General features: G+C 47.9%; 1 protein-coding gene across 2 annotated transcripts in view; it reads right to left on the reverse strand.

Annotated features, from left to right (window-relative positions):
- The window catches only part of acsl1a (acyl-CoA synthetase long chain family member 1a), a 179,699-nt gene that overhangs the window by 112,621 nt on the left and 53,551 nt on the right, over positions 1-13,527 (reverse strand). The window contains exon 1 of one of the 2 annotated variants that reach the window (XM_078396685.1): positions 6,782-6,956. The exons of the other annotated variant lie outside the window; for it this stretch is intronic. The gene's annotated coding sequence lies outside the window, so the exon portion shown is untranslated. Of the gene's footprint in view, positions 1-6,781; positions 6,957-13,527 lie in introns of those variants that run through there. 2 annotated transcript variants of the gene reach the window in all.

The raw sequence follows: 13,527 nt of genomic DNA on the forward strand, positions 1-13,527 counted from the left end.
TGTTGAATGCCAGCAACCTCGACCAAACCTGCTGTTTACAGTTCACGGTTTAGTTTGTTGTCACGTGTACCGAGGTACAGTGAAAAGCTTTTGCTGCGTGCTAACCAGTCAGCGGAAAGACAACACACGATTACAATCGAGCCATTTACAGTGAATAGATACATGATAAGGGAATAACGTTTAGCTCAAGGCAAATCCAGCAAGAGTCCGACCAAGGATGGTCCGAGGATCACCAATGAGGTAGGTAGTAGTTCCGCACTGCTCTCTGGTTGTGGGATAGGATGGTTCGGTCGCCTGATAACAGCTGGGAACAAACTGAACCTGGTGGTGTGCGTTTTCACAATTTCGATACCTTTTGCCTGATGGGAGAGGGGAGACGAGGGAGTGGCCAGGCTGCTGCTTCACATATGTAGGAGAGCAGGTGTAATTGTGATCCCCAGGTTCACGAATGGCTTCTTCCCGACAACCATCAGGGTCTTGAACACCACACGTCACCGACTAAACTATGAATCGCGAAGCTTCTGGGCTTTACAACTCTTTAATCATTCTGTCTCACGCCTTCTGTCTTAACCTCTGACATTTGTTCCAAACATCTGCCTATCAAACACCCCCCCCCCCCCCAGCCCCCATGCCTGTGTCCACCTGTTACCTGTCACTCCCAATCTCCCAGCTCCCCTCCCCCCTCGTTCAACCAGTCTGAAGGAGGGTCCAGACCAAAAACGACACCTTCAGTTTAGATTAGCGTCACTTTGGAGTGGCTTCACTCCAAAGACGTACAGGTATGTAGGTTAATTGGCTGGGCAAATGTAAAAATTGTCCCTAGGGTGTGTAGGATAGTGTTAATGTGCGGGGATCGCTGGGCGGCGCGGACCCGGTGGGCCTGTTTCCGCGCTGTATCTCTAAATCTAAATCTAAAACAGAGGTACAGTGCTGAAACAGGTCCTTCAGCATGCCGACCAGCGATCCCCGCACACTAACACTATCCTACACACACGAGGGGCAATTTACATTCATACCAAGCCAATTAACCTGCAAACCTGTACGTCTTTGGAGTGTGGGAGGAAACCGAAGATCTCGGAGAAAACCCACTCAGGTCACGGGGAGAACGTACAAACTCCGTACAGACAGCGCCCGTAGTCGGGATGGAACCCGGGTCTCTGGCGCTGTAAGGCAGCAACTCTACCGCTGCGCCACCGTGCCTCCTATCCGTGTTATATTATTTATAGGATACGATAGAGTAGAGTATACAGAGCAAGATGTTTACATTTTCTGTCGCGCTGCTGCGAGTAAGAATTTAATTGTTCTGTCTGGAACATATGACAATAAATCACAGGTAGACACAAAATGTTGGAGTTACTCAGCGGGTCAGGCAGCATCTCAGGAGAGAAAGGAATGGGTGACGTTTCGGGTCGAGACCCTTCTTCAGACTTTTGTGTCTACCTTCGATTTAAACCAGCATCTGCAGTTATTTTCCTGACAATAAGTCACTTTTGACTCCACTGGACTTTATCTTCACTAAATGTTATTCCCTTTCTTCTGTATCTGCACACTGTGGATGGCCCAGTTGTAATCACATATCGTCTTTCCGCTGACTGGTTAGCATGCAACGAAAAAGCTTTTCACTGTACCTCGGTACACCTGACACTAAACTAAAGGGCCTGTCCCAGTTACACGATTTTTGAGGCGACTGCCGGCGACTGTCAAAGTCGTAGCAGATCGCCAAAATTTTCTTTTACCCTACGACAATGACCACGACAATGACCACGACAATGACCATGACAATGACCACAATGACCACGACAATGACCATGACAATGACCACGACACTGACCACGACAATGACCACGACAATGACCACGACAATGACCATGACAATGACCACGACAATGCCGAGTCAGGCCGATACAAGTTACTTTTTTTGTGAAACTACCACCTGGCTAAGAGATCGCACCGTCTTCGGAAACATCGCAAAATTCCCACGCTCACCTGACCGTCAAACTGTCGCCTCCAATCTACCCGTCAAATGCCCTGACGGTAAATAAATTGGTTAAACAAAACTATCTTCTGGTATCTTCAAATGCCTTGTCTTAATTTAATATTACGTGCTTCTAAATGCATCTGCGACAACCTAGCAAACCTGGGGACAGCGTGCGACAGACAGCGCCCGCGATAAGCAACGATACTTGGCCACAAGCCAGCTGTTGCCGAGAAATTTCTATCTGGAACTTTTTTCCACGACGCGCCGAGATCCGCTACGATTCATTGAAGACTCCTCACGATCAAGCCCGCGACACCCTGGCAAACGTTCGGAGATAGACTAGTCTCCGGCAGTCACCTTAAAATAGCCTAAGTGGGACAGGGCCTTAAACTAGACGCTATTCAAACCATGCACCAGTTCTATTGCAGTGCCAAACACAGTCGTAGATTACAGGTTTGCCAAGTTTTATGTTGAAGTCTAATTATATAGTGAACAGGAGTGACTCATTGGAGTCGGTTTTATTTTGGGCCGCAATTTGGCGTCAGCTTCCCCTCATTAACGCGTCATTCAACTGACAGACACTTCCAGAATAACAACATCTTGATTTCCCAATATGCATTCCTAAGGTTAATTGTTGTAAATTTTATGTAACTGCTCCAGTCTGCCTGCGAAGGTATTTCCTTCAACTATTCATGTTTTTACTTATCACATTAATGTCATCGTTGAACATATCTGATGACAAGTCAAATATTTGAGTTGGAAATTAACGAAAAATTGGATATTCTCCAATCTACAACAAAATGCAATTTTTTAAAATGTAAGAGCTAATTTATGGTGAATCAGCATCCTCCACGTTTTATGGGGCACGGTGGCGCAGTGGTAGAGAGTTGCTGCTTCACAGATCCAGGGACCCGGGTTCGATCCTGACTCCAGCGGCTGTCTGTACGGAGTTTTACCTACTCCTCGTGACCGCGTGGGTTTTCTCCGGGTGTCATAGAGTCATAGAGTGATACAGTGTGGAAACTGGCCATGCTCCTAGTATGTTGGAACCGGAGCCACAGAGGGTCGCTGCATGACGGGAGAAAGGGTGACGAGACGACAGGCGTTGAGGTCCCAGTTGCTGTGAATCCTGGGCGAGGTGGTGCAAAGGATGTTTGGCGTCCGATGGGGCCTTGCACACCAGCCTGTGAGTGAAGAAGCTACAAGACCAAAAGCCTTTCAATGTCATTGTTCCGGATCTTCCTATTTCAAATAGTTTATGAGGAGCAAATGATGTGGCAGAATGATCACATAACAACTGCACAGAGTTGCCATTCAGAGAGTTTGGAAACTTGCACAATCGGTGACAGTGGGATTAGAGCTTGAAGAATAATGGCAGCAGCTGGGGATATTAGAATATTATAACACAGAGTCTAAAATCCAGGCAAAAAGAATCAGAATCCAACAGGGTTTCTGGAAATTTCTGTGTTCATCTGCTCATACACACAATCGGAAGAGGGTGGCGCAGCGGTAGAGTTGCTGCCTCACAGCGCCAGAAACCGGGTTCCATCCTGACCAAAGGTAATAGAGCAGAGCAAGGTAGACCATTCGACCCTAAAAACCGTAGTACGTCACGGCGCCAATTTAGTAGGCAGAAACTTGCAGAAAAACATTTTAAAATAAAAATAACAAAAGTCTGTGAATTGATAGATGAGATATATTCTGCATTTTAATGGTATCGTCACACATACTGTTCCCCCAAAACAATGATTACACTGCGAGAGGCATAGCGAACGGCGGGTTTTGCCTACTAAAATGGCAGATGTTACGCTCCTTTGCGCACTACACTTCAGTATAGGCGGTTTTGATGGAATGGTCCATCTTGCTCCTCTAGTATCTTTGATCCTGACTACAGGCACTGTCTGTACGGAGTTTGTACGTTCTCCCCATGACCTGCGTGGGTTTCCACCCACACTCCAAAGTCGTACAGATTTGTATGCCAATTGTCAATAGTCAATTTATTTGTCACATACACATAAATGTGCAATGAAATGAAAAATTGGCTTGGTATAAATGTGATTTGTCCCGAGTGTAGGATAGTGTTAATGTTCGGGGACCGCTGGTTGGCGCGGATTCGGTGGGCCGAGGGGCTTGTTTCCGCGCTGTGTCTCTAAACTAAACAAAACTAATACATACCGACTGATTTAAAACAGGATGTGCAGATTGAGAAAAAAACATGTATGGCCTATTGTTGAGAACAATGATTTTCTGTTCTCCAAGTGTAGTCTTGTGGCTTTGGCAGCAGATAGCAGACGTGGCTGGAACAAAGAGGGCAGGATGGTAGAAGGAGTGTGTTAATGGGACACAATGACTTCTTATTGGTTTTGAGAATACATTTGAGCAAGAGCTTATTGAGAAAACATGCCGCATGGCGTGATGGTCAGCCCATAGGAAATGCGACAACTAGGGTTGCCAACTGTCCCGTATTAGCCGGGACATCCCGTATTTTGGGCTAAATTGGTTTGTCCTGTATGGGACCGCCCTTGTCCCGTATTAGGCCCGGGGGGCGCTGTAGGCCCCGACACTGTAGGCCATGATGCTGTAGGCCCGGACGGTGTAGGCCCGGACACTGTAGGCCCGGACAGTGTAGGCCTGGACAGTGTAGGCCTGGACACTGTAGGCCCGGACACTGTAGGCCCCAATGCTGTAGGCCCGAACGCTGTAGGCCCCGACACTGTAGGCCCCGACACTGTAGGCCCCGACGCTGTAGGCCCCGATGCTGTAGGCCCCGACGCTGTAGGCCCCGACAGTTTAGGTCCAGACAATTTAGGTCCCGACACTCTAGGTTTCCGACATTTTAACTCCGGACAGTGTAGGCCTGGAGGCCCGGGCGCCGCCTGACGGAGGTTGCGTAGCAACCCGCCTCCCGTCCCGGGTGGCCGCCATTGGTGGAGCGGGAGCGCGTGGCCGCTGGCTGGGTGAAGTCACGTGGGGCGCAGGGAGCGGGGCGGTGACGTCACCTTGTCCCATATTTGGGAGTAAAATAGTTGGCACCCCCAAGCGACAACTAATCTCTGTGAGAACCGAGGAAGACGGAGCAATTGATCACAGTGATTTTCCGATCCCAATTTAAAATATACATCTGGAATTATCAGACAAGGATTAACTTTCATCAAAGTCTTGCTAAGAATCAACCAACTGCCGCTCAATGTTGTTTATCAGTTAGTTTATGTTTGAGATACATCGTGGAAACAGGCCTTCAACCTGCATTTGGCCCATGTCCCTCTAAACCTGTCCTATCCAAGTACCTGTCGAAATGTCTGTTAAACGTAGGGGGTGCCAACTATCTCACTTCCCAAATACGGGACAAGGTGACGTCACCACCCCGCGCCCCACGTGACCTAACCCAGCCAGCGGCCACGTGCTCCCGCTCCACCAATGGCGGTCGCCAGGGCCGGGAGGCGGGTTGCTATGCAACCTCCGTTAGGCGAACACATTCAGCCCCGCTCCCCGAACACACTTCTTTTGTCTACATTGTCCCGGCCTACTACGGCCCAACGGCCTAATACGGGACAAGAGCAGTCCCGTACGGGACAAACCAATTTAGCCCAAAATTCGGGATGTCCCGGCTAATACGGGACAGTTGGCAACCCTAGTTAAACGTTACAATAGTCCCTGCCTCAACTACCTCCTCCGGCAGCTCGTTCCACACACACACCACCCATGGTGTAAAAACGTTACCCCTCAGGTTCCTATTAAATCCTTCCCTCCTCACCTTAAACCTATGTCCTCTGGTCCTCGATTCCCCTACTCTGGGCAAGAGACTCTGTGCGTCTGCCCCATCTATTCCTCTCATGATTTTGTACACCTCTATAAGATCACCCCTCATCCTCCTGCGCTCCTTAATCCAAGGGATTAAGTCGTGTATGTGGATAAATGATCCGTGTTTGAAGCTTCATACTTGTAACCCCCGTGTAAAACGCAACGTGCCTTCACAGCCCCATACAACCAATATGTCAAAACCTTGACATTTCAAATAATTTACCACGAGTTTCAAGTACATAATTAAGCAATTATTGATGCATTTTTTTTGAAAACATTGCTGGTCTCCAGTTGTCCAGATAAGTAGAACATATTCCTACAGACACAAAGTGCTGGTGTAAATCAGCGGGTCAGGCAGCATCCCTGGAGAACATGGATAGGCGAAGTTTCGGTGTGAAAAAAGGTCCCAACCCGAAACGTCGTCTATCCATGTTCTCCATTGACGCTGCCTGACCAGCTGAGTTACTCCAGCACTTTGTGTCTTCCCCCCCCGCCCACTCCCCATAAACCAGCACCTGCAGTTCCTTGTGATTCCTATAGAACCAAGGAAGCAGAGTCAAACGGTGCTGAAATTCACGTTTAGATTACAATTTCATCATCTTCTGTTGACAGTGCTGCTGAAATGCAAAGATTATGCTTCTGACGAAGCAATGAGGACAGTTTCACCCCAGCTCTTATCAGGCAACTAAACCATCCCATCAACAAGTAGAGAGTGGTCCTAACCTACTGTCTACCTGACTGGAGACACATTGTACTACCTTTAATGGGACTTTATCTTGCACTAAACGTTACTCCCCTTATCATATATCTCTCCACCGGACGGCACGATCGTAATCATGTATCGTCTTTCTGTTGACCGGTTAGCACGCAACAAAACGCTTCTCACCGTACCTCGGTACACGGGACAATAAACTGAACCGAGCTACGCAGACTTAATCAGGAAATAAAAATGCCTTGGAGTGGCACCGAGTATATAAAAAGGTAAACAAGCTTCAAACCTACATTTCCCCTGCACCAAGAGAGTAATGCACTTCCACTCCGGTTCTGTGGGCTCGCAGGTGTTTGATGAGTGGGGTGGATCCACAGACTCGCTCACAGGTGCGGTAGGCAGGCAGGTAGGAGGAGTTTGAAGGGACAAGCAGGTGCACACCTTGTGAAATGGTGCACCTCTTCTGTCATTTGAGTTATTGCATAACAGCTGTTGTTTTTGCCAGTCGCAAAGCAGTGGTAATTTAGTCAGCGGCAGTATTGTACATCAGGCACGTTACCAACTCCATTTCAACATGGGAACAATGCCTAAAATGCAGTAAGTGCCGTAAGAGCCAATGGCAAATTCTTCCATCTATTAGCTGTGAGGACAGAAGATAGGCGCAAAATGCTGGATTTTTAGATTTAATGAGATACAGCGCGGAAACAGGCCCTTCGGCCCACCGAGTCCGCGCCGCCCAGCGATCCCCGCACATTAACACTATCCTACACACACTAGGGACAATTTTTACATTTACCCAGTCAATTAACCTACAAACCTGTACGTCTTTGGAGTGTGGGAGGAAACCGAAGATCTCGGAGAAAACCCACGCAGGTCACGGGGAGAACGTACAAACTCCGTAAAGACGGCGCCCGTAGTCAGGATCGAACCTGAGTCTCCGGCGCTGCATTCGCTGTAAGGCAGCAACTCTACCGCTGCGCCACCGTGCCGGAGTAACGCTCTGGGTGGAAAAGCTTCTTCTCACCTCAGTTGTCAGAATAAAGGGGAGGCCAATTTGAAACTGAGGTGAGAAGAAACCTTTTTCACCCAGAGAGTTGTGAATTTGTGGAATTCTCTGCCACAGAAGGCAGTGGGGGCCAGTTCACTGGATGGATTTAAAAGAGAGTTAGATAGAGCTCTAGGGGGCGAGTGGAATCAAGGGATATGGGGAGAAGGCAGGCACGGGTTACTGATTGTGGATGATCAGCCATGATCACAATGAATGAAGGTGTTGGCTTGAAGGGCCAAATGGCCTCCTCCTGTTTCTATGTTAACTCAGCGGGTCAGGCAGCATCTCGGGAGAAAAGCAATAGGTGAAGTTATATCCTGTTGTTACCACCTCTTCCACAGCCAACAATGGACCATTGTGGATGCCACATTTCCTTGGTGGGCTCTGATTTGTTCTGAACACAGCAGGTGGGACGAATGTAGAAGGAGCATGTTGGTGAGTGTGGACAAGTTGGGCCGATGGGCCTGTATCTACGCTGTATCGCTGTATGACTCTATGATTCTTCTAACTCTGTTTCTTTTCTGTGGAGCATCGGAGAGTGAGCAGGGACCTGATTATGAGAAAGACAAACTACTAGTAGACACCCATAACCTTTTTCCCCAAACAAAACCCAAAATTGGGGTGGTTTAGCTGCTGCCTCACAGCGCCAGAGACCCGGGTTCAGTCCTGACTACGGGCGCTGTCTGTACGGAGTTTGTACGTTCTCCCCGTGACCTGCGTGGGTTTTCTTCCGGTGCTCCGGTTTCCTCCCACACTCCAAAGACGTGCAGGTTTGTAGGTTAATTGGCTTCGGTAAAAATTGTAAATTGTCCCCAGTGGGTGTAGGGTAGTGTTAGTGTTAGCGTGCGGGGATCGCTGGTCGGCGCGGACTCGTTGGGCCGAAGGGCCTGTGTCCGCACTGTATCTCTATAACAAGAAACGAGAGAGTGCTGCATGGAATGTAAACTATGTACTTCACCTGGGTCATTTACTTTGCCATGGCTTCAACTTTGCCTTGCTTAATTGATTTCTGACAAATGACTAACTATGTACAGAACATCAAATAAAACCTCCACGACTTGCTTAATAATAACACTCACAAAATCAATCAATTACAGAGCTGAACTCTGGCAGTCCAAGATCCAAAAGCTAAATTCCACACTCACGATTCCATAGCATGTCCCATCCATAGATTCACAAGTTCATAGTTCACAGGTTTTAGGAGTAGAATTCAGCCATTCAGCCCATCGAGTCTACACGTCATTCACTCATGGCTGATCTATCTCTCCCTCTCAACGCCATTCTCCTGCCTTTTCCCCACAACCCCTGACATAAGAGACATAGAATCGGAAACAGGGCTTTTGGCACAACTCTTGTATGGCAGCATCTCCACCTCTGCGCCATTGAACCACCCTGAGACACGGGTTCGATCCTGACTACGGGCGCTGTCTGTACAGGAGTTTGTACGTTCTCCCCGTGTCCTGCGCGGGTTCTCTCCGGGTGCTCCGGTTTCCTCCCGCACTCCAAAGACATGCAGGTTCGCAGGTTAAATGACTTCTGTAAACTATCCCTAGAGTATAAGATGGAAGTGTACGGGTGAGCCATTTAGAAGGATGAGAGGGGATCTTATCGAAACGTACAAGATTATTAAGGGGTTGGACACGTTAGAGGCATGAAACATGTTCCCAATGTTGGGGGAGTCCAGAACCAGGGGCCACAGTTTAAGAATAAGGGGTAAACTGCCATTTAGAACGGAGATGAGGAAAAACCTTTTTCAGTCAGAGATTTGTGAATCTGTGGAATTCTCTGGCTCAGAAGGCAGTGGAGGCCAATTCTCTGAATGCATTCAAGAGAGAGCTAGATAGAGCTCTTAAGGATAGCGGAGTCAGGGGGTATGGGGAGAAAGCAGGAACGGGGTACTGATTGAGAATGATCAGCCGTGATCACATTGAATGGCGGTGCTGGCTCGAAGGGCCGAATGGCCTACTCCTGCACCTATCGTCTATTGTCTATTGTTAGTCAGCACAGACTTGGTGGGCCTGTTTCCATGCTGTATCTCCAAACTAAACTAAACATAAACCAGAAGCAGAATCTGCTCTGAAGTAATTTGATCCCACAGGGGGGTGTCCTGTTCAGTGTTGTCTGGAATTAAAGACAACAGTACACAGCATTAATATTTAAAATTGACAGGCAGCCAACAAACGAACTGCAGACAGGGATAATCGCTCGTAGAGATGGGGAACAAACGTCATCGAGCGATCGCATTCAGTCAAACGGGGAGAGATGTACACCGACCGATCAGCCAAAACATTTGATCTCCCGGTGGCTCAGCACTTCAACTCCCCCTCCCACTCCCAGTCTGACCTTTCTGTCATGGGCCTCCTCCAGTGTCATAGTGAGGTCTACCGCAAATTGGAGGAACATCACCTCATATTTCGCTTGGGCAGCTTACACCCCAGCGGTATGAACATTGACTTCTCTAACTTTAGATAGCTCCTCTGTCCCTCTCTTTCCCCTCCCCCTTCCCAGTTCTCCCACTAGTCTTCCTGTCTCCACCTACATCCTTTCTTTGTCCCGCCCCCTCCCCTGACATCAATCTGAAGAAGGGTCTCGACCCGAAACGTCACCCATTCCTTCTCTCCTGGGATGCTGCCTGACCGGCTGAATTACTCCAGCATTTTGTGATACCAGCCAAAATATTATGACCACTGACAGGCGAAGTGAATAACATTGATTATCTTGTTACAATGGCACCTGTCAAGGGGTGGGATATATTAGGCAGCAAGTGAATAGTCAGTTCTTGAAGTTGCTGTGTTGGATGCAGGACAAATGGGCAGGAGTAAAGACCTGAGCAACTTTGACAAGGGCCAAATTGTTATAGCCAGACGACTGGGTCAGAGCATCTCTGGAACGGCAAGGCTTGTGGGGTGCTCCCGGTCAGCAGTGGTGAGTACCGACCGACAGTGGTCCAAGGGGGGACAAACCACAAACCGACGACAGACAGGGTGTTGGGCGCCCAAGGCTCATCGATCCGCGAGGGCAACGAAGGCTATCCCGTCTGGTCCGAACCGACAGAAGGTCGACTGTGGCACAAGTCACAGAAAATGTTAATGGCGGTCACGGGAGGAATGTGTCACAATACACAATGCATCGCACCCTGCTGCGTATGGGGCTGCACACGGAGGACCAACAGCATATTAGGCTGGTGGGCATAATGTTTTGGCTCATCAGGTCATAATGTTTTGGCTGATCGGTGTATATGCAAGTTTAAATTACAGTCAAGGGATAAAGCTGTCCAAAGACTGAGGACCTTCCTACTTGTGTATTATATTTTAGTTTAGTTTAGTTTCTTGTTTATTGTCACATGTACCGAGGTACAGTGAAAGACAATACATGATTACAATCAGGCCGTCCACACAGATAAATGATAAAGGGAATAATATGAATAATGTTTAGTGCGGGATAAATTTGAATAAAGTCCGATCTAAGATAGTCCGAGGGTCTCCAATGAGGTAAACTGTCCCTGAATCTGGGATGTATGTTTTCCCACTTCTCAAGTGATAGGAGCAGAATTAGGCTATTCGGCCCATCTAGTCTTTCCCTCTCAACCCCATTCTTCTGCCTTCTCCCCCATAACCCTTGACACTTGTACTGATCAAGAACCTGATCTCCCAGTTGACAAACACTTTAATTCCCCTTCCCATTCCCACACTGGCTATTCTGTCCTGGGCCTCCTCCATTGTCAGAGTGAGGCTAAACGCAAATTGGAGGAACAGCATCTCATATTTCTCTTGGGCAGCTTACACCCCAGCGGTATGTATATTGATTTCTCTAACTTCAAGTAACCCCTACGTTCCCTCGCTCTCCATCCCTCCCCCATCCAAGTCGCACCAGCTTCTTGTTGAGTCTCATTGTCTGTGACTCGTTCTCACCTAGACCACAGCGAGCAATGGCCTGTTTCCTTTATCATCGTTTGTTTTTTGCACATCTTTCATTCAATTATTCCCCATCTCCCCACATCACTGTCTATATCTCTCGTTTCCTTTCCCCGACTCTCAGTCTGAAGAAGGGTTTTGACGCTGTGAAACGTCACCTATTCCTTTTCTCAGAGATGCTGCCTGACCCGCTGAGTTACTCCAGCTTTTTGTGTCGAGCTTCAAGAATTTATCAATCTCTGCCTTAAAAATATCCATTGGCTTGGCCTCCACAGCCGTCTGTGGCAATGAATTCTACAGCTATATAAGAAAATAACTGCAGATGCTGGTACAAATCGAAGGTATTTATTCACAAAATGCTGGAGTAACTCAGCAGGTCAGGCAGCATCTCAGGAGAGAAGGAATGGGTGACGTTTCGGGTCGAGACCCTTCTTCAGACTGATACCTCTTCTACAGCTATACCTCTTTTCCTGGTCTTGGTCTTTTTTTTGTGGAAGTTTATATCAAATAAATTTCCTGTGGTTTTTGTGTAATATCTTCTGTGACATAAATGGTACTTAATTTGCCTGGAAGTATTTTCTTATTCACTAGCTGCTGTGGACCCGTTGAGTCCAAACCTCTCCTGCATTGGTCTAGCACTCTCCCCTCCCTCACTCCCCCCTTCCCCCCCCCCCCCCACTCACCCACTCCATCCCCCCTCAACCCCCCTTATCAATACGTAAGTACAAATGCTCCTCAACTTATGATGGACGGGGTTACATTCCGAGGAAACCCCTCGCAAAGTCGAAATATGGTAAGCGGTAAGTCGGGGAGCATCTGTACGAGATCAACGGGCCCAAACTGCGCAGGCACGGTCCCTTTGGGTTCCCATCGTGACGTCGAACACGGAGGTATTACTGCGCAGGCGCGGCTGACGGGCAGGACAAGTGGGGAAGGGATTTATTCAAGTTTAAAAGGTGATTTTTAAAGTTTAAAAAGTGAAAAGCGTTTAAAACACAACAACCATTTGAACTGCAGGCCAATGGTTAGTAAGGTGGGCCAAAATTTTGTTGCGCCATCGTGTACCGTTCTGGCTGTATTTCAGGTACAAACAAACTGACAAATATACAAGATAGCAATGCATAAAGACAAATAATAGTGTTGCGTTGTTGTGCTTTGTGAATTTTGACTCATTTAGTCTTACCTAGAAGGGCTGATGCCAAAATCGGAGAACAACGTGTAAGAGAGAACTGTGTACAGTTTGTTGTGAAATGAGCTACATTACACTGCAATGTAATATGAATCAGAATCAATCGGTACAAATGCAGCAGTTTATCTCCAAGTAGCAAGATAATGAACGTGTAACGGCAACTTTCCGACTTTTCCAGTGACCTCTTTTCCACTTGCCCTTACTACACAGGTAAGTAGGAGTGATCTCACACAGACCGAACACAGCAGATCTTCCAGTCATTATTTCCAGTTTAATTGGTTGTTTATTGAAGTAGTTGTATGAACAAGGAGATGAACATACCAGGCTTTCCTTATTCCGCATGCAAGTTGTAGCTGCCTGCTCTGTCCCTGGTCTGGGGAGAACTGTCGGCTCTCCCTCGCTGTGCCTCCCCATTCCTGTCCCCTATGCCCATACAATAGACAATAGGTGCAGGAGTAGGCCATTCAGCCCTTCGAGCCAGCATCGCCATTCAATGTGATCATTCTCAATCAGTACACCGTTCCTGCCTTCTCCCCATACCCCCTCACTCCGCTATCCTTAAGAGATCTATCCAGCTCTCTCTTGAAAGCATCCAACGAACTGGCCTCCACTGCCTTCTGAGAGAATTCCACACCTTCACCACTCTCTGACTGAAAAAGTTCTTCCTCATCTCCGTTCTAAATGGCCTACCCCTTATTCTTAAACTGCGGCCCCTTGTTCTGGACTCCCCCAACATTGGGAACATGTTTCCTGCCTCTAATCTATATATATATACACCACCCTGTGCATTTCATGACTGCCCCCAAGAGTCCAAAAAAAACCCGGTAAGATAGACAATAGACAATAGGTGCAGGAGGAGGCCATTCGGCCCTTCGAGCCAGCACCGCC

This window comes from Rhinoraja longicauda, chromosome 3, assembly GCF_053455715.1.
Source record: "Rhinoraja longicauda isolate Sanriku21f chromosome 3, sRhiLon1.1, whole genome shotgun sequence".
In the NCBI taxonomy this organism is placed as follows: Eukaryota; Metazoa; Chordata; class Chondrichthyes; order Rajiformes; family Arhynchobatidae; genus Rhinoraja; species Rhinoraja longicauda.